The 19,853-nt window shown below is 40.0% G+C and overlaps 1 long non-coding RNA gene across 1 annotated transcript; it reads left to right on the top strand.

Annotated features, from left to right (window-relative positions):
* Nucleotides 1-6,387: 6,387 nt before the first annotated feature.
* Nucleotides 6,388-17,151, top strand: LOC127759959 (uncharacterized). The gene is made up of 3 exons (XR_008015031.1): nt 6,388-7,163; nt 10,676-10,725; nt 16,818-17,151. It is a non-coding gene; the product is annotated as an uncharacterized LOC127759959 (long non-coding RNA).
* Nucleotides 17,152-19,853: the final 2,702 nt, after the last annotated feature.

The raw sequence follows: 19,853 nt of genomic DNA on the forward strand, positions 1-19,853 counted from the left end.
TCGCGATTTCCCCACTAACTGTGCAATTAGTTTTTGTTTTTTTCTATATTTAATGTTCCATACATGTTTTCAAAGATTGGATATGATGTTTTTGAGAAAAAAATTTAGGAAACTAAGCCAGGGCTAAGTGGGATCAGGAAATGATCGATCGATCTGATCGGTGAGCTAGCGGCTGAGCTCTGGAGATGCATGGTTCAGAGTTGTGCGCCCAAGTAGAGGAACAGTAGTGTATCAGAGACCAGATACTCGTATCATTACGGAGCACTGAATTGGGTAGCAGAGCTAATGCACCACTGAGGTGACAATTCGCAGTTTATGTTTGTGGTGTACAAGTAAATTATTGCGAATCATCAATTCATCACCAACAAACCGCTCGTCATGGCCATGAGTCGTCCCCTGCTGCCGGCAATTCATCTGTGGTCTGTCAATTAATTAGATATAGTATTTGCCTTTGTGTGGTTGTAATCAACATAGATTTGCAGTCGAAGAAGCCGCTCGAATTGATTAATGATTTGATGAACTCCATCCGGTGATTATTGGAGCATAATTTGCTGCCGGGCCCGGACATCATCTGACGTCAGCGTACGTAACAAACCGGTTTTTGCATGAAGTAGTGCAAACCCACGATCTATACGAGCCACTAGCAATGACACTACGATCGACAAGATAGATACCGAAGCAGACAATTACAGTAGCTTAGCTAGTACATGTACAGTACTTTGTACTCCCTTCGTCAATAAAAGTTACACCTATTTCACATTTAAGTTTTTTCAAATAAGTTGTTCCTATTTGTAATCTTTATAAATTTAAGACTTAAATGAAGAGATAAATTAAATGTTTTATTAGAACCTCAAGGACTCATCTAAATACTCATTGGTTACATGTTTGCATTTACTACTTGATTTTGTAATATTCAAGGTGATTTAATTTCTTCTTGGTCATGGTGTTAAAAGTAATGGCTGGTTTGGTTTGAGGCCTAAATTAGGCTTACCAATATTTGACAATTTCAATAGTGTTTAGTATATATTTGGTTTGAAGCCAAATTTTGGCATATCTAAGAAAATAGGCCATTTCAATAGTGAACTTAGGTTATTTTGGCTTCAATCCAAACACAACTTTGCCTTACCAAAATTAGTCATGCCAAAACTTGACAAAATTTGGCACTGACAAAATTTGGTATGGCCTATTTAGGCCACAGACCAAACCAACCCAATATGTATAACTTTTGTTGATCGAGGGAGTAATATGCATACTGCATTGGATGCATGGAATGTTCTGGTATCTTCGTTATGAACTGCCAGAATGCCAGGTTGGAACAGCAGCGCGTGACACGTAGGCACTCAGGTCTCAGGAGACATCGACATGGACAGATCAGATAACCGGCCAAGAGCACTGGGAGAGTATAGGCATACGATGCGAGAGGCGGCGGCACTCAATCTTGGAAGGAGCCCCGTCCCCGAGGCAATCTCCGACCGCCACTCACAATTCCCACCCAAACCGCATGTGCATGTGTATGATATGCTTGTAACTATGCATGTCTCGATCGAGGAGGTCGCACTCACCTGTGTAATCTTCGCATTTCGTCCTTTTGGAAAACTAATTTAACAAACTGATTTGTGAAACCTATCCCTGGAGATAAACCGGAGGTCAACTCTACATATAATTAATGTATTTTAGAATGTAATGTATATCAGTATCAATTATTCTGACGGTGCAACTACAAATAGCTACGATAACATGGCAGGGTCAATGCAGACCTATAGATAGCCTTACTATCAACTTGAGATTTTTTTTCCACGAACATAAAAAACTTTACATGTCAATATATTAGAAAAAAATAGCATACATCTATAACACACCGAAGGGTGTGGGATGGGGAGGATTGAAAAAGCTACTTCATGGCTAGCCTAGACAGGATTGGTATATTAGCCTCCACCTACACCTATTGCCGTCCTTCTTGCAGAATCCGTCCCACTACTGTTGGCGGCACTTGTGACAGAACTCCGTTCAATGTTTATTTTACATGTGCCAGATAACCAGAATGGCAAGGAAGTCGAAGCCCTTTCAGTCAAAGCTTCTATAAATGACATCCCGAGGTTTACCACCGTTCTCGTTCTAACCTGAGATCTTCAAAATGGTTGGTGCCAGCCTCGTTCTAGCAAGCCTAAATTAGATGACCATATATAAGTACAATATCATTTAATGCTTGTAAGATCGATATTTGAGCAAAATAAGATTAGCTTATTTAGCGGCAAGCTGCAAAAGCTCGGTGACAACGAAGACGGCGCTAAGACTTAGTACTTCTGCTTAGGTCAGACAGGCCGGGGCGATTCTCTTGGCCATGCCAGCAACTATATATAGCGGCAATTAAGACCGCGCACCCGCGTCGTCCTCCCCCACAGGCGAAACGGGAGGCGGAAACCGCCGGCGTTGCCCGCTCATCCCTCCTCCTCCCTCCACCGCCTCGCCGCCGCCCGAGCGGCCGCCGGCAAAGCCGCGCGGCCGCAAGGACGGCGGCGGCGGGGCTTCACCCTCGTCTTCGTCTTCCTCTCCCGTCGTGGTGGGGGGCCACGCGCGGGACGGTGAAGACCGCCTAGATCCGGGCCGCCACGGCTGGATCTGGCGGGGAGGCCGCCGGTGGCGGTTCGGTGTGAGGTGGCGGCAGCAGTTTGTGGTGGTGGCGGCGGGGATGGAAGGTGGCGGGGTGGCGGCGGCAGTTGGTGGCGGCTGGCACCGGGGAAGGCGACGACGGTGGCGGGAGAGGCGGCGATGGCGACAGGGATGGCGTGCGTGCTGGTGGCGTGCTGCTTCTCTTGCTGGGGGCGTCGGCGGTGGGGTTGGAGATGGCGGCGGGGATGGAGGTGGCGGCGAGGCTGGCGACGGAGGCCGGATCTGGCGGTGAGGCTGGCATTGGCGACTGGATCCAGGCGCTGGAGATGGTTTTGCCTCGGTGGCGGTCGCGACGGCAGCGGAGAGCTCGGCAACGGCGTTGGGGCGGTTGCGTTGGCGGTGCCGGCGGTTTGCGATGACGACTGCTGGCATCGGTGGCTGGTAACAGCGGCATCAGCGACGGCGGCCGACTTGCAGCGGCTGTGACTGAGGAGACGGTGGCAACGTCGAAGGATGCGGCAGTGGAGGCGGAGAAGGAGTTGGGTGTGAGGTGACGGCGGCGACGGTGAGGTGGTGACCGTGACGGTGGTGGGAGGAGGCATGACGGCCTCGGACGGCTTGCCGAGGGCGTGGCAGACGGCTGCATCGGCTGGTGCAGCATTGTTTGGAGGAGGGGTCGGAGACCGGCTGGATGCAGAGTGGCGTAGCCGATGGCAGCGGAGGCTGGCTCGGCGCGAGAGGCGCGGGCGGCGGAGATGGAGGCCGGCTTGGCGTGAGAGGCGCAGCCGATGGAGGGAAGCCGGATTGGCGCGAGAGGCGCGTCCGGTGGAGGAGGCCGGCTTGGCGCGAGAGGCGCGGCCGGCGGTGGAAGAGGCGACCTCGGTGCGTGGTGGAGCTGCCGGTGGGTGTGGCGCGGTCTTCGGCGCACGAAGCTGGCCGGCGGGGGCGTCGGTGCAGGGCCCCACATGTCGGCAGAGTTTGAGTGGTGCTGGAGCATCGGTGCATCAGCCGTAGATTCGCAGGTGGTGAGCGGCGGGTGAAAACCCAGCCCGGCCTTGGCCGGACCGACAACGATGAATTCCCCCTCCTGAGGGCGTTGTCGTGCTGTCTCACCCCTCAAGGGTGATTGCCGGGCGAAAGCCCAGTCTTGACTCCTTTGAGCCCTGATGGACGGCGGCGGTGGTCTTCCGTCGCTTCTCTTCTTGAAGACGTCGTTTTGGCACCCCCTTGCTGTAGGGCGATCTCGTCTGTGTTCCTTTGTTGATCTAGCGGCGGCCGGTCACGCTTAACGGCGGCCGGTCCGGTGCTAACCTTCTCCTGGTCGTGTGTGTTGGCACTGCAGTGTGTGTGGTGGTATATTTTTTTCTTTCTCCTGGTTATGACCCTCTAGAGTTATAATCTTATAATTTTTACTTCGCATCGTCTCGTGCGAGTCGTTCAAAAAACTATTTATAGCGGCAGAACTACTATAGGTTCCAAAGTCTTAGCGCCAACATTGTAAGGCTGTTGGAATTGGAACGATGCTTGTGTTGACCTGTGGATCCATTTTCTAATTTATCAGGATTATTATGCGTTCAGTCGATCCAGCAAGAAAATAAAAGTTTTTAGCCACGGTGGAGTCAGGTAAAATCCACGTACGCCTATAGCCGAAGGAACCGGGTTTTTATTCTTTGGTAAGAAATTATGTGATGATTTTGTAAAATTTAAATAGTATTATGATGCTAAGTATAGCGCTTAAGCCCTATCAGTTGTAGGTCGAACATGCACTTATAAGACAATATGATAAGGGATGTGTGGTTCAATCTCTAATACGTTCATAATTTTTTCTTAAAAAATATTTGGAGCGAGGGTCTCTTTCTCCAAATCTAGTTCTTTTTCATTCCTAATATAAGGCCAAGCTCCACCACTCTAAGTTAGTCCATTCCTAAAAATATACTCCCTCCGGTTCATTATTAGTCAACATTAGAGACTTAACTGTTTGGATGAAAAAAATTGATGTTTTTAGCTTTGGTATGGTATGTTTAGACTGGGTGAGAATCCTCTATCATAATATCAGTACCATTACCGTTACTGATATGTGGGTCCCACCTTTCTATTGCTTTACATGTCACTGTCTATAATAGTGCTTCCGATCCGTTTCATATTATAAGACTTTTTAGTATTGTCTATATTTATATAGCTACTAATAAATCTATACATAAAGTTTTATAATATGATAAGGGATGTGTGGTTCAATCTCTAATACGTTCATAATTTTTTCTTAAAAAATATTTGGAGCGAGGGTCTCTTTCTCCAAATCTAGTTCTTTTTCATTCCTAATATAAGGCCAAGCTCCACCACTCTAAGTTAGTCCATTCCTAAAAATATACTCCCTCCGGTTCATTATTAGTCAACATTAGAGACTTAACTGTTTGGATGAAAAAAATTGATGTTTTTAGCTTTGGTATGGTATGTTTAGACTGGGTGAGAATCCTCTATCATAATATCAGTACCATTACCGTTACTGATATGTGGGTCCCACCTTTCTATTGCTTTACATGTCACTGTCTATAATAGTGCTTCCGATCCGTTTCATATTATAAGACTTTTTAGTATTGTCTATATTTATATAGCTACTAATAAATCTATACATAAAGTTTTATAATATGATAAGGGATGTGTGGTTCAATCTCTAATACGTTCATAATTTTTTCTTAAAAAATATTTGGAGCGAGGGTCTCTTTCTCCAAATCTAGTTCTTTTTCATTCCTAATATAAGGCCAAGCTCCACCACTCTAAGTTAGTCCATTCCTAAAAATATACTCCCTCCGGTTCATTATTAGTCAACGTTAGAGACTTAACTGTTTGGATGAAAAAAATTGATGTTTTTAGCTTTGGTATGGTATGTTTAGACCGGGTGAGAATCCTCTATCATAGTATCAGTACCATTACTGTTACTGATATGTGGGTCCCACCTTTCTATTGCTTCACATGTCACTGTCTATAATAGTGCTTCCGATCCGTTTCATATTATAAGACTTTCTAGTATTGTCTATATTTATATAGATACTCATAAATCTATACATAAAGTTTTATAATATGAAACTCTAAAGCGTTAAGAGCATGAGAGAGCAGGTGTTTGACTTTTTCAAAGGGACTCGGACGGAAAGTTACAGCCGCAACTCAAGTACTCAACCTGGCCACACGCGCATACTCCTACGCACGCATGTATACAGGGATATTCATCCATATGCTCCACGTACGTATGCGCGCGCCTCTCCCGCCTCGGTGGCCGGTCGGCTGGCCGACCGATCCCCCTGTCCGCCCCGTCGGTAGTCGCGCGCGCCTCGGTGGATCCACCGCCCCGCCGGCCCCCGCGCGCGCGCCGCCGCCTGGACTCTCAGCTGATCGATCGCCGCGCGCGCGCGGCGCGATGGGTGGATGGGTCGGCGCACGCACGTACGCACGCACGCGATCAGACAAGGGCGGTGGTGGTGGCGAGGTCAATCGCTGGACGCTGGGTGGAAAAGCGCATGCAAAGCGAAGCGCGGGAGAGAGAGAGCTATATATAAAGGTAGAGGCACACACTAGCGTCGCTACCACGGCCACTACCGCGGCCACTACGTAGCCCACCCACGGCTGCCTCCTCCTCCTAATCCTATAGCCAGTCACACAGCTAAGCCAAGCCTCCTCTCCCTGCCCAATTGATTATGTATATATATATATTTCCACTGCCGCCGCCGGGTCTCTGCATGCGCGCGCGCTACACAGACACATGCAGAGTATTCCCCTCCCAGTTGCAGCTAGCGTTGCGTGCATATGTGTGTCATTGCTTTCTGTCGGTCTCTGTAGGCTGTAGCGGCCAGTGAGCGAGCATGCATTTCTCTGCAAATTGCATATGGAGAGTGTGAGATAGATCCTTCGAGATCGACTCGATCGGGAGCTGATCGACCGACTTCCATGAACCATGGTTTAATTATCTCCCATGGTTGAGTGTGTTCTTAGCTTCCATGCATCTCGCTACCATGAAACCTGTGGTCTGTGTAGTACTTCTTTTAATTAGTACTACTACTCGTACGTTTGTTGATCGATCAACAGCTACTACACTAGCTAATTTTCTGGTTCCCAAGCTAAGCTAGGATTAGGTAGGGACTAGGGACATAGGGTTTGTGACTGCTACCTTGCTCGCTTTGCGGCTCAGCTTGCTTGTGGTTAGCTTCCATTTGCAGTATGAACCTTGCAATGTAACACAAGCCAGTCATGCACGGTTGGCCGTAGTTTTGCTACTGCTGTTGCTCTCTCTCTCTCTCTCTCTGCTCTATTGCATTTACCATGCTTTCTTCACTCTCGTTCTTTTCATATGTTTTCTTTTAATTTGGTCCCCTCTACCGGCTATTGCATGATGCTTCCTGAATCCTAACTCCCTGCTTTTATTTAAAATTGTATGCTCGCTGCTTTTCTTATCCCCTGGTAGAAACTGACCCAACATTTTCTTTTCGGTTTTGCTAGTTGGGCTAGCTGGTCGGCCTCTGGCAAACAAGGACATGCATAGATATCTGAACAATGCATGCTAGGTAGGCATAATTCAAACAACAAAATGCAATCTAGCTATACACCTTTCCCTTTTCCTTTTTGGCCGTTCTTTTAACAGAGGCATGAACACAAGCAGCCATCTCTTACAGCGCTTTGGAAGCAAAAGGATTTCCTTTTTTTGTCCAGAAATTCTATGGAAATCAGCTAATTATATTGTTGCTACAAAATTCATGTAAAGCGATATGGCACTGACACCACCGTATATCTAGGAGCTATATGGTCATTATCAAAAAAGCACCTGCACGCTGCACAAAACTTGCATATTTTTCTGTGATCCTTGTTCCTTAGGGAGCATACATATATATATATATATAGAGAGAGAGAGAGATAGAGGTATTAATTATGAAGTATATATACCTTATTTACAATTAATACAAATATATTAATTGTATTTGTTGTAATCAAAATCTTTTTAAAAATATATCAGATAATTTTATTTTATGAAAGAAATATATATCTTTCGACCAATGAATTTCTATGTTTTATGCATGAGAGAGAAACATTTCAAATATATAGGATACGATTTGACTATTTTTCACTTTTTTTATTTTTAATCTTATGATTTTTTTTAATGTTGCCCTCCGTTCTCATCAGGATGTTTCATCTGTATATTTCTGATGTTGCTTCTTTGTATGCTACTTTCTTATAAATTTTCTTTTAACTGTTTTAGTAACTAATATTTTTTTCACGATGTATAATTTGATGTTTCGTCGAAGAATTCACAGTACTTTCGTAGGAATCTGTCCAATTGGCGCGAAAATTGGAAAAATCCTGTATTTCTTGGAGGTCTAATTAAATTACTTCACTTAATAACTAGCTAGGTGTGTGTTGAGATACAATATACATAATCTTAAAACCCATGCATGCATGATGTTCACGAAATATATATGTCGAATTTGTTTTTTTAAATAAGTCTGCCTAACTTCCATGAGATTAAAGACATGGTTATAATCCACATATACTTATATTGCATCCCTGATTTCCAAGAACAAACCCTCCTTTAATTAGATAGAAAGTCCACTCTGTGGACTAAAAGAAGCTTCGCCTCAGGCTGCATTCTTTTCAGCTCCAAACAGTAAGTTTCCTCTTTTGTCGTTAGCACACTTTCCGAATTAGTAGACAGTGTAAATTTTTGAGATTTTTTAATCAAAGTTTCTTTTAAAAAGCAAATAAATAATCATATACCTCAATCCTTACCTTGTTTTCCATGCAGTGAAAAGCACATATATGAACTCGGCCTTAGGGCCTATTCTAAGCGCTTAATTATTTGAGATTAGTTAACTACTTCCCATTAGCACGTTTTTCGTACTGCTTAATAGTGTGTCTCGTGTGAAAACTTCCTATATGAGAAGTGCTTTAAAAATCAATAAATATATTTTTTAAATTTTTAATAATTAATACACAATTAATGATTAATCATATACTAATCGTTTTTCTCGTTTTCCGTGTAGCTAATAAGCTAAATTCGTCCTCTAACAAGAACTCACTTTGCTTCTTCATTTTTCAAATTTGTTTCTCTTTTTTTCGTTTCAACTTTTTATAGTTTAATTAGTTTGAAATGAACTAGTTGGAGTTCTTTCACAAAAGATCAATCCATGTATATATTGTTTTAGGGGGGTGTTTAGATCAGGGGTGTAAAGTTATGGCGTGTCACATCAGGTATTATATAGGGTGTCGCATGGGGTGTTCGCATCGGGTGTTCGGGTACTAATAAAAAACTAATTACTGTATTTGTCTGTAAATCGCAAGACAAATTTATTAATCCTAACTAATCCATCATTAGCACATATTTACTGTAGCACCACATTGTCAAATCATGCAGCAATTAGGCTTAAAAGATTTATCTCGTAAAGTAGTCGTAATCTATACAATTAATTATTTTTTAGCCTATATTTAATACTTCATGCAGGTGTTTAAACGTTCAATGTATAACAAGGTGTAAAATTTTAGGTGTGATCTAAAAAAGGCCATTAGTTTGAAATGCATCCAGTCTCCACTACATGCTGGGTACCTACGTAAGATTTGGCTGACCAGTTTCCTACTCTGGAGTCCATTAACCCTTCTTGTTTTATTTTATCATACTCCTATGAGTGGTACTAGCCTGGAGTAGTAGTTATTTTAAGCAGATCGATTCATAGTACTGCCCATGTACTTCCTGTCTTGAAAAGTGATGCATCAATGCTGTCACTTTATAGCCGCCAGCCGCAGGTTTGCGTAAATACTCCTATAGTACTCTGTATGTGCTACAATGGTGTACGATCGATAATTAAGATTATCTTTTTTCTTATCGATATCGATAAAATTACCGATACTTGATGTCGTGTCGATTTGACTGTGCATTGCATTGGCTTTTTTGGCTGATTGGCTGTTTGCTTGTTGGCTTATTCGACGTGATTAAAATTTAAATTTTAGAACTTAATTAATTTTAAGGATTTTTTACTATAGTTTATTTTTTATATTGACTTTTAAATCGATCGCTAATAACATAACTATAAAAAAGTTTCTCTTATACATTAAATAATTTTGATTGGTATTTTTTTTCATAACTTGTCACCGTAGAGGAAAGTATGAGAGATGCTACTTGTTTAGTTACTGCTTTCCTTGCAACTTAGTCGATCCAAGCTACCTTCCAAGTATATTAGTAGATCACGAGAGTACCATTGCCTAAAGATGAGGAATAACGAAAAAAGGATTACTAATCTTCTATAATATACTAAAATTCCATGAAACATCCTAAAAACGCTCCTAAGTCGACACATGGTACCCTTAAAAACGCTCCCAAGCTGCCAAGTGGCGCTCTAATAATAAATTAGATAAACATCTAATCATTGATTTTCACTTAACTCGGTGGACCCATCAGTTTTGACCATTAGATTAAATTCTCACCTCTCCACCCTAATATACGATGGTTGCATGCTTTGGTCCCACCAAAATAATTAGTTAAGAGTAAACAAACGCAGAGAATCAGTTATTTCTCTCCCGAAAAAATCACCGCAGTATTAATTCTTGGAAAGAAAACCGACGTTGTAGATTTAATGCAGGAGCCTGGGTGTGTGCTTCCATCATCCAAAAAATTATACCATCGAAAACTTTTTAAGTGAATATCACCTTTGCGTCAAAAAAGTGAATATCACTAACTGCTCTAAACTATTTACAGAGTTAGGTTCAGATTCATGAATATTGCCCTCAATAGTTAGTTTCTGAATTTTTCATGTTTCTGTTTGATTACCAGGGCCTGATGAAATTTTCACGGATGCTAAATCTCACTACATTAAATTCTCATCTCTCCTCCGTAATATATGACGGTTTCATGCTTTGGTCCCACCAAAATAATTAATTAGGAGTAAACAAATGCAGAGAATCAGTTCTTTCTCTCCCGAAAAAAAAAATCAACAAATAAATTTTCAGATGCAAAGCCATAGGAAAAGAAAGCAATGCGCCTCTAGCTTACTTTTTCGACCAATATTAACGACATCCATCTACATTTTTTCAGGAACGAGCAGCAACAACCAAGGTTGAAACAATCCTAATCATATCAAACAGGTGAGTGATGCAAGCAGCAACTTCCATCTTTTTATTGTTTGATCTCTTAACATAGCCTTCCACTTCTCTATTTTTTTAAGCATATAATTTCGCTTTTTTACCTACAATTTTATACTACTCCTCGGTGATGTTGTTCGTATTCTGATCTGTTGCTACTAGCTTATACAACAAAGCGATATATCAAAGCTCTTGCCTCTTGGAATATATTCACTAATTAACATCGGGTATTTGGGTGCTGTCAGTTTATTTTTGAGCACTTAGTCAAGACGTCTTGATGCTGCGTGCTTTGCCACCAGAAATTTGTTAATTGATTTTTTAGATAATCATTTTGGAAAGGTAATGCATGCCGCTTTTTTAGGAGAAACATATATACAAACACATGAGTTTATATACACACGTGTACACTTATCCATAGAAAACATATTCGAGAGACTGAGCCAATGATATATCTTCAAATTAGTGAAGTCATCATAAACGCCTCGCTATTGATAGAAACGTTGCCTACTAAAAAATAATTAGCCATAAATATGAGACCCATGTCAAGTCTAGATGTTAAACCTAGGTGGGTAAGTTCCACCATAGGTAACTAACCAGCCACACTCACTAATTGCAGATAATGTGGAGCCCCTCTTCCCTCTCCTTAACTCCTTTTTTCCATACATTATTTGAGATAAATGTAGTATATAAATAATAAATAAACTATTGTAATTTTTAAATTATATATACAATTTTTTTATTCGACCACAATTATATTCTTTAGAATTAAATCAGTTCATATCGATTTGACCAATTGCGTTATATCTCACAGACAAAAAAAACATGAAAACATATGTTATAGTGTCATATATCACATTATAATCATAAATAACTAAAAATAGCTCTAATATGTTTGAAAATAAAGTTTACTAAATTATATTATTTACCATTAACTTAATTTATGATCTATATTGACTATACTTTAATCTGTAAAATAAAATTATATTTTAGGTCATATTTTTATTCTTGATCTGTATCCAAACGGACATGAAAATTATAAAAAAAGATGACAGTATGGAGTATATATCACTATATATTCTTTATCGGTTATAATAATATGTACCATTAAATTAGATTTACAATATAACAAGAAACATGTCGTATCTTTGCGCTTTACATAGCATTTGAGAATTATAACAAAACGTGAAAAAACAATTTAATGATATGGGTAATATCATCACATAAATATGCTTACTATGTAGGGTGCACTCTATTTGGCCCAAATCAGTTCACAAATATGCGCGACTGAATTAGATTTACAATATCAACAAGTAGCAAGTCACAACCGGGGCCTTGCATGGCAATCGAGAATTATGACAAATCATGATAAAAAATAACAATATGGATTATATGATCATATAAATATACTTATCATGTGGATTCCAATCTATTCGGACTATACGGGGATAATCTAAAATGTCAATTCAATTTACCAAATCATGTATAAGTTGTACGTTTTGTAGACTACACCCTAAATATTAAGTAAAATAACGGATGGAGTACACGTCGTGTTTTCTCCCCTTTGATTTCTATTAAATACGTATGGTGTGTGGGTATTTTGTATATACTAAGTTTGGTTAATTAGGAAACATAAACAATACTAAAGTTATATATGAGAATTCATGCATTAAAAATACATTTCATAACAAGAACTTACTTAACAAAAATGTACTTTAGTCTATGGTGCTTACATATTTATAAATTCTCTAAACATACTAATTATTTCTGCTCTTATTTCAAACTAAATTCATTTTCTCCACATAATATAAGAGATCATATGAGAAAAAAAAGAGGAGGGAGAAGAAGTAAATACAAGTCTGCCATTGAACAGATAGAATAAAGACATCTATAACATACAAGAAAATTTGTTGATTAAGGTTTATAAACTCCAAATGTAAGATATGCTAATTTCTAAAAAACACACACACATGGTACACATAATAGTTCCATATGAAGCAACACTATTGTTGTGAAACAATAGTTTCTCATAAATTAAAAACCACATGGTTTAAATAAATTTGATTTAGAATTTATATGTTGAAAGGTAATTGGAAGAAAATTAAAAGCAACATTCACAACAATCTCAAATAAATTATTGATAAAAAAACATGTTCAGAATAGAGTAAAAAAATATTTTAAGAAATACTCATCCACACATAAGTATTCATAATTAAAATTCAAGCAACATTAAATAAGGTGTCCCACGCATGTGCGCGGGCTACCTTTCTAGTTAAGGTAAAAGAAAAAAAAACTACAATTAAATGCTTGCTCCTATAAAGCGGGAAGGTGGTGGCAGAGCCCCACTACACTTCTAACAAGCCCCCAAAATTAAGCAACAGCGCCAGCAGAAGACCATATACGACCTTCCAGAAGGATTGGCTCCAGAACCATTGAGACCAAGGAAAGTGAAAGATCATAAACACTAGAATTCAGCTCCTTCCACAGCTGACAAGAGACTAGGAGGACTAGGAAGTCGAAGCCCACATGAAGATGCTTAGGCAAACAGGCCCTAGAAGACGGTGATCACCATACCTGAAGTGAGCAACCACAGGGAGGAGTGAGGACAACCTAGCCAGGGGACGACAACACAGGGTGCCAGACCTGACGAGTGAACACACAGTCGAGTAGGATGTGGTTCGCCGTCTCAAGATGTTGAGTGCAAAAAGAACAGACTGAGTGGCTATCGATACCACGTTTTTGCATAACAACACGTCCAATAGCGCTGCTGAAACATAAATCATAATAAAAACTTACATTTGGCGGGACCTTTTGCTTGCCAAAGCAGATCGGCACAAACAAAGGAGTGCTGACCGAGAAAGAACACCTGGTAAGACGAGTTTGCTAGTAACATTGGTCACTTGTTCAACACCAGATAAGACGATCCTCCGTGCCCGACGAGAGTTGGATAGGAAGTATAACATTCCAAACCACCGAGGGTATGTATGCTCGACAGTCGCTGCAGCTGGTAGCCACGCTGGTACGTGATACTCCTATTATGTAATTGGAAGTAATTTTATGATCAATTCCAACTTCTGAACTCACTTTGTCTAAAAGATTTAATTTGTCCGTAGATGTAATAGTTGAAATGTGTACGTATACGACGTACTGACCACTAAAATCGGAGATTGAGTTAGGGCTGCTGGTAGACGTTTTATATATGTCTTGTTCAGAGCATATAAGAGTATTAAGACACTTTAATTTAATCTTCAGAGTATATTTTTTAAAAGAACTCTGATAAGAAGTTGGAACCATGCCAAACAAACCAAATGGTGCATAGTCAGCTCTGCAATAACATCAAACATCTCTAGAAGCCCATTGTCAAAGGTAAGCTTTGCTACAAGACATCGTGACTTTGTGGTTTTAGCTATAGGACACTGCACAAAGTAACTTTTGGAAAAGGAACTCTGTAAACATGGAAATTAGCATATGAACACTGCACCCATTAGAATATTCATTTATGGTTGAATAGGATAGAGAAACCGAGTGAAAGTTTTGAAATTCCCCCGAGTCCACATGTCAGATTTCTCATCTATCTATCTCTATCTCTGGCTGCCCTTCATCCTAGCTTGGCCCCATCGGCCCCTTGCCGACGAGCGCAACAACCACAACCACTCCCTCACCGAGCGCAACAGATGTTTCGCCATGCAGTTGATCTCCCGGTCGAACAGGACCCATGCCGGCTCAACCATGGTGCCGCCACTGATGTACTTCGTGGACACCACCTCACATCACCAGGCGCCACCCGTGTCCAACCTGCTTCCCTTTGACGTTGTCATTCCGATCCCTCCCAGCTTCGTGTCGCCCTGCACCACCAGGCACCAGTGTAGCCTTTGGGTAGAGTGCGTGCCCGTGTATTGACATGGACAACAATGGCCAGTTGCACTCATCGAGGTACTTGAGCTGCAACACGTCCACGGCCAAGCACCCGCGCTGTGTTGCGAGAAGTACACATGGAGCGGCGCGTCCCAGGTTTGCCCTTGCCGGCTCGTTGAACGGGTATAAGGACCACTAAGTGAGGTCGGTCGGTGTCGCCGGCCCTGGGCTGAGGATGAATGGCATCTAACTATAGAGATAGAGAGATGTAAGACCATAAATATAGGCCCATAGGCATTTTAGAACTTTCATGCATTTTCTATCTCCTATTCAACCATAAATAAATATTCTAATAAACATGATGTACATAAGCTAATTGTCACGTGTATTTCCAAAATTTACTTCGTGCAGTGTTCAACGACCAAAACCATGAGGTCATAATATCATGTAGTAAAAGTTGACCCATCGAAAATGCCCCACATGCATGGATAAAGTACAGGCTACAATCGAGTTGAGTTACATCTCCTTGATGGTAAAAATGACGACATCAATTAATAATATTCTGTACTCAAACTCTCAAAGCACATACTATATATTCATCATGTGTGTTCGTTGCATGCATGTGTTTATATGCTACAGTGTGAGTTGGTTGACAGAGATGTCTTAACAATTGAGTAACCAAGAAGTGGTGGATCAAATCCCGTAAATTAAAAAAACAGAAAACTAATTATAGCATAAGCTTATCCAGAGAGTTCAGGCAACATATATAATACTCTATATATATATATATATATATATATATATATATATATATATATATATATATATATATATATATATATATATATATATATATATATATATATATATGATTTTGGGCATCGATCATTAATTTGGTTTGTATATGAAAATCAACATTAGTTATGAAGAAAAATAGTTACCCCTGACAATAGCATATAGGAGTACATTTTAAAGCAAAAAAAAGAGGAAATTATTATTATTTTTTAAAGAAAACCATTATTCCATACTACTTGTGAAGGGCATACACAGACTAGCATGCATATGTGTGAATACACTTTCTCCGTTCCAAAATAACTTTATCTTTAACCTTAGGTATTTAAAACAAAATAGAAGAAAAAACTAAAGTATCCTTTATTAATAGGAAAGTAGTTTTAGACTTTTAGTGTGTGGGTTGGTAAGGATGAGTAAAAGGTAAGTACAAATTCCTCGATTTGCGGATTAAGAGTTAAAAGTGAATTTATTTTAACACAAAGGTTAGAGGCTAGAAATAAAATTATTTTGAAACAAGAGCTTGTCCAAATATTTTAAGACAAAAACTTCTCTATATTTGTTGTTATACATTATGTCACATTCTAGATTAGTACAAAATACTCCCTTTGTCTCATTTAAAGTGCAGCCATAATTATTTTCGCTCAACTTTGATTGTTTGTCTTATTTATTTTTTTAAAAAAAATTTAAAATATAAGCCAATATTTATGTTTTATTATCTCATAACAATAAAACTGTTAATTATAAAAAAATTTAAATAAAACGGAGAAAGTAAGAAATAAGACGGAGGGAGTAACAAGTGAACCGTGACTGCGCACAGAACATTTCACCTGAACTCTGACAACACTACTGACATTATTCCGTTTGCTCCCTGCAGAAATTAGCCTGGCATGCAGCAGTAGCCTGAGATAACACTATTATCTGAAAATTATTTTTTCTCCTAAATTAAGTTGAGTTTAAATTGGAGGTTTAGTATGAATGTATTTTATGCCTACCATCTATCTCTAATAACTGTTTTATAAATTTAGAGAACTTTTAAGCCCCTTTAAATCGTAGGAATGAAAAAAATAGAGGAATAGAAAAAATGTAGGATTCTAATAAAAATACAAGTGCAAAAATAGAAAATTGTAAAATACAGAAAAAACAAAAGAATGACCATTTGATTGAACTGCAGAAAAAACACAAAAATCGAATAGAGAGATAGACTCGAAGGAAAGTTTTCAAGAGGTTGAAGTTCTTGCTAAATTTTCTCCTAAATCTCCATAGTATAGTCTATTTCATAGGAATTTCAAAGGATATGACATGATTCGATCCTTTGTTTCAAAGGGCTTTATAGGAAATTTTTCTATAGGATTAGAATGCTCTAAAATTTCTATATTTTTTCTCTAAATTAAAAGGGCCCTTAGTTCTGTTTTTTATGGGATTTTCTATGTATATTTCCGCTACATATATAGCTGCATCTCTGGGCATGATCTTCACAAGGCACAAGACATATATTATATATTTATATTCCCAAAAAGGAGAAAAGGATGATCCAATCCAACATGGCCTCCAAGCAACAAACCTGCATTATTAGAGAGCTGTTCAGATCATGAACAGGGAATAGCAAACCAATCGCAGGACCATACCTCTGCCCTGATCTCTTGGTGTGCTCTTCTCTCTTTTGCCGCTGTAAGCAAGCATGCTGGATGCAAGCAGCACTACTGTGAAATGGACCACATGTGATTGGACATCAAAGGAGAGCGACTGATTGGCGCGCATGTTTTCAGCGAACTTCTTGTCTGAAAACATTCGTCGTCTGACGGGTAGACTTGGATGTGTTTTTTCCTTCTGACAGAAAGTGTTACTGTTCGGTCTATCTCAACTTGCAAGAAAGGAGCTGCAGGTTCTGATTTCTGAAGCTCTTTTTTTTTCTCAGGTAAAGAGCAACAAATGTTCGTGTTTCCCAGTCTGATGACAGTATATAATTACTGTTCTAATTCAGTTAGCTGAGAAAACAGTAGAAGAAATGGATTCTAATTATACAGTAATGGCATAAAAGTTCAGCCATTTGTTAGGAAGTGCATGGACTGGCCGTACCTTAATGGGACTGAAATCTTTATGATGCCTGCTACAGAAGTTATAACAGCAAATTAGATTGCTTGGCTTGCACGAGCCACATTTTTCTTTTTGTCTGTCTACCTGTGAGTATAATAGCATCCTTGAACTAATTATTGCATCCCTAAAGCCTAATCATGCATCATCAAGAGAGATATGCAAGTTGTTGCCTACTTGTCTACACGAGTTCTACATATTCAGATAGACATGGTCTCAACTACATTAATTTTGCCATGCATTATCAAACTGACGCTTGTCTAATGCTGCTGAAAATTTTCAATGATAGGCCTGCACCCAACCTTGCAACAAAACTAAGCTAGATTAGATGAACCATCACTTGAGCCTAGTCAGATGCCCATAAACATCGATCAAGATATGAAAGAAATAAGCATTGTTCACAAAAGAGATCAAGAAGAAATAAGCAGACAAGCAGGTACAGTGACATCAAGCACGGACCGCAAAGCCTGAATGTATGGTGTGCATGCATAAAGGCAATAGAACTTTAGTGCTATGCTGCCTCACTGTTTGGCTTTACAGGCTCTCCCCCCTCTGTTTGCTGCTCATTTCAAAGCTACAAGATCAAGCAACTCTAGAGAGAGAGAGAGAGGAGAAAGAAAGAAGAAGCTCAGCTAGGTTGCCAGAGAATGTTTCTTTGGTGAACAAAGGCTGCAAAAAGATGGTCTCCCCCATAAAAAAACTCACAAAAAGGGGGCCATATCGCAGATTAGAGAATCTCACAACCAAAGTTTCACAGGAGTGGGCATGCAAGCGTAGCTTCTTTTATTTTGGAGCACTTCAACCACCGGGCAAATCTGGACTGTAGCCATTGTTATCTTGGGCCCTCGGCAAATTCATGGACCGGATTTCTAGTACCTGCCTGCCTGGCATGCAATGCAATGGTTGATTGTGAAATGCTCCAATTTTTTCTTTATCATTATATTCAGAGAGGAGCACTCGTTCATGCATGGAGAAAAAGGTTGCAGTTTTGAGTTTTTGCAAAGAAGATGAATGTGGATAATAATTGCATCAGAGGAGATGAACCTATGAAGCGATATGTAGCGTTACCTTAAAAAACTGCCACAATTTTTTGAGTGAAAAACTTTCAGACGTAACTATAATATAACTGAAATGTATTTAGATGGTACCTACACTGTTATTGTGTTGTTGCTTACATTAGAAAAATATAACAAGCGCATTTACGCATTTAGACGAACACCATTCTAGCTTGGCACCAAAGATTACTACGTTCTTAAGAAAAACACTACCTCTGTTGATTTGAAGATATATTGTAATTTTAATATTTTGAGACTAAACTTTGAAGATTGGTTTTTTTTAAATATATTGTTAATAATTATATGTCAAATATTGTGAGAAAATTGCGATCCCTATGGTCCCTACATCACTACTAAGGGGCGTGATATGGGTGGCGATCCATCCCACCAGCCACCACTGTTCTCCTTCCTTACTGCTACTGGAAACTGCATGGCTAAAAGGATGGCGCCGGTGATGCCTCTTCTTCTTCCTTCAGCAGGTAGGGGTGGTGAGCTACGGTTTTGGGGGGGAGGGGGGGTTAACCTTGTCGGGCCAGCTATGTGAGTGAGCTAGCTTCCACGGCAGTGAAGGAGGCAGCTGTGGCGACTGCAGGACAGTGTCGGATGGATACAAGGTCTCCTTTTCTGAATCTGGAACTATAGCCTATATCTATATGACTACTTATCCCTCCCATGGCGAGGGTGGCACTTGGGATGGGGAGAAGATGTTTCAACTGGATAAAGAATATAGTTTTTATAGCACTCCATGCGTGTTTTGTTATTTTTTTCTTAATTAACCATGCATTTGTATGTTTTTTGAGTCCGTTTTTTCCGTAAACTAGGTTAATTCTTTTTTCTTCATATAAAATATAAAACATGAACTCCATGTCCTCCAGCAAAAATTACCTTGAAAAAATATTATAGGTAATTTAAAATATGAACATATTGTTATACTTTCTAAGCACTTAATAGTAGGCGCACATGCGCAGACGTAATTAATTTATCGTTATACAATAATAATAAAATTAAGTAATATCATATTTGTTTGGATTTAAATACGAATCCATCTATAATATCCCGATAGCTGGGTCCTCAATCCTCGACGTTGTGGCGTTCATTTCAAAACCGTATGTGGACTTGACAGTTGGCAGGCCAGAGAGGAACAAAGTAGAGTTGGGCCTCCACTAGCCGGACTCGTCGGCCTCATACTCATCTTCAGGAATATGTGTACTGTATGTTTAATCAGCCTAACATCCTTGACTAAGGTGAAAATAGCTTATGTTGAGCCCATCATCCTCCAGCCGTCCAGCGATCGATGGCCCCCCAACACGTCACCATCGAGCCATCGAGGTACTCGTGTAA

Source organism: Oryza glaberrima, chromosome 1 (assembly GCF_000147395.1).
Source record: "Oryza glaberrima chromosome 1, OglaRS2, whole genome shotgun sequence".
Taxonomy (NCBI): domain Eukaryota; kingdom Viridiplantae; phylum Streptophyta; class Magnoliopsida; order Poales; family Poaceae; genus Oryza; species Oryza glaberrima.